The sequence below is a fragment of the Triticum dicoccoides genome, chromosome 2B, assembly GCF_002162155.2.
Source record: "Triticum dicoccoides isolate Atlit2015 ecotype Zavitan chromosome 2B, WEW_v2.0, whole genome shotgun sequence".
NCBI classification, from domain to species: domain Eukaryota; kingdom Viridiplantae; phylum Streptophyta; class Magnoliopsida; order Poales; family Poaceae; genus Triticum; species Triticum dicoccoides.
In genome coordinates, this window is record NC_041383.1 from 421,059,476 (window position 1) to 421,062,130 (window position 2,655).

Genomic DNA, 2,655 nt, shown 5'->3' on the forward strand with positions numbered 1-2,655 from the left:
CAGGAAGTAGGGTTTTACCTCCATCGAGAGGGCCTGAACCTGGGTAAACGTTGTGTCCCTTGCTTCCTGTTACCATCAGCCTAAGATGCACAGATCAGGACCCCCTACCCGAGATCCGCCGGTTTTGACACCGGCATTGGTGCTTTCATTGAGAGTTCCTCTATGTCGCCGCTGCAAGGCTTGATGGCGCCTTCAATCGTCAACAACACGGTCCAGGGTGAGACCTTTTTCCCCAGACAAATTTTTGTGTTCGGCCGCTTTGCACTGCGTGCCAATTCTCTTGGCCAACTGGAGCAGATCGACAGCTACGCCCCTGGCCACCAGGTCAGGTTCGGAAACCTGAACTACACGATTGATATCCGCGGAGACTTGATCTTCAACGGAATCGGCCTGAGCCAGGAGTGCCGGACAATCACGATGAGCACGGCTTAGACCTGGCATCGGACAACGCTCGGGATATCACCCCTGCGGTAGCCTCAGACCTAAGTCCGGAGCAGACTGCGTTGCCCAAGGACGGGTGGATGGACCCGCCCCGCAGGCCGCACACTCATCGGCGGTAGAGCCGAACACATAACTTACCTCCAAGGAAGCCTGTGACACCGGACCCCCGGACTCGTATCCAGCTTTAGGTTCCAGACCGCGCTCTCCCAAGCCAGCCGAGCCTGGTTGGGCTCCGGTAATGGAGTTTACCACTGCAGATATATTCCAGCACTCGCCCTTTGGTGACATGCTGAACTTGTTAAAGTCTCTCTCTTTGGCAGGAGACTCTCGGCCGAACTATGTCCGGCTCGAGTGGGAAGTAGGCGATGAAGGAATTCGTTGCCCACCCACCACCCACTTCATTGCCACGGTCGATGAATTAACCGACATGCTTGACTTTGACTCCGAAGACATCGACGGTACAGACGATGATGCAGGAGAAGAACAGGAACCACCGCTCATAGGGCGGTGGACAGCCACCCTGTCGTACGATATATACATGGTGGACACGCCTAAGGAGGACGACGGCGACAATCTGGAAGATAAAACCCCCGGGCAAAAATCAAAGCGACGGCGCAGACACCGCTCCAAGTCCAGCAACAGTAAAAATAGCGACAAGAGCGCCAGAAAGATCGACACCCCAGTCAACTCTGAAGGCAACAACGACCATACGGACCCATTGAGGGAGCAGAACGAGCCAGGTCACGCCGAACACAGTTCGGAGAAGACGCCCGATCACAATGATCCCGAGGGAAGAGTTCATCAAACTACCCCAGGACAACAACACAGTCCGGACGACGATGCATGCATCATCCCGGAAACACGCGTGGAACGAGATAACCTCCACAGAAGGCTTATGGCCACCGCGAGAAGTCTAAAGAAGCAGAAGCAACGGCTACAGGCCGCACAGGAAACGCTCAATCGCAGATGGAATAAAGTGCTAGACACTGAAGAAAGATACGGCGACGATCGCCATACAAAGAGCTATCCAAAATGCAAGCTACTGCCGGAATTCAACTACGAGGCCGTTCCACCAAAGAACAAAACGACAAGGAGGCTGGACGTACCACTTCATAACCGCAACAGAGCAGCTACCGACGCCGCACACGATTTACGTGAGCACCTGGATAAGAAAGCCGGCACGGCTAGGTCCATCTACGGATATAAAGGACACACCCCGGCGCGAGACTATAGTCACCAAAACGATCATACCAATCGAATACCAGTTCGGAATAAACACCGGACACAACAACAGCCGACGGCATGCCACAACACGTCCAGATACAGAGGGGCTGCTCACCCTCTGTGCTTCACCGAAGAAGTACTGGACCATGAATTTCCACAGGGTTTTAAACCTGTGAACATAGACGCATACGACGGAACAACAGACCCAGGGGTCTGGATCGAGGATTTTATCCTGCATATACACATGGCTCGTGGGGATGACCTCCACGCCATCAAATACCTTCCCCTTAAGTTGAAGGGACCAGCTTGACACTAGTTGAAAAGCCTCCCCGAAAATTCAATTGGGAGTTGGGAGGAACTCGAGGACGCTTTCAGGGCCAATTTTCAAGGGACTTATGTCCAGCCTCTGGATGCGGACGATTTAAGTCATATAATCCAACAGCCCGGAGAGTCCGCCCGCAAGCTTTGGAACAGATTCCTCACTAAGAAGAATCAAATTGTCGATTGTCCGGATGCCGAAGCCTTAGCGGCTTTCAAACACAACATTCGTGATGAGTGGCTTGCCAGACACCTCGGCCAAGAAAAGCCAAGGACAATGGCAGCCTTAACAAGCCTTATGACCCGCTTTTGCATGGGTGAAGATAGCTGGTTGGCCCATAAAAGCACCAGCGACCCAAGCACATCCGAAATAAGGGATGGCAACGGGAAGCCACGGCGTAATAAAAACAAACGTCAGAACAAGGAAGAGAGCCCGGACAACACAACGGTCAACACCGGGTTCAGGGGCTCTCGACCCAATCAGCAAAAGAAGCCATTTAAAGGCAGTAAAGAGGGACCGTCCGGTCTGAACAGAGTCCTGGACAAACTGTGCCAAATTCATGGCACCCCCGACAAACCTGCGAACCACACGCACAGAGAGTGCTGGGTCTTCAAGCAGGCCGGCAAATTAAATGCCGAACACAAGGGAAGGGAAACACCAAGTGAAGACGA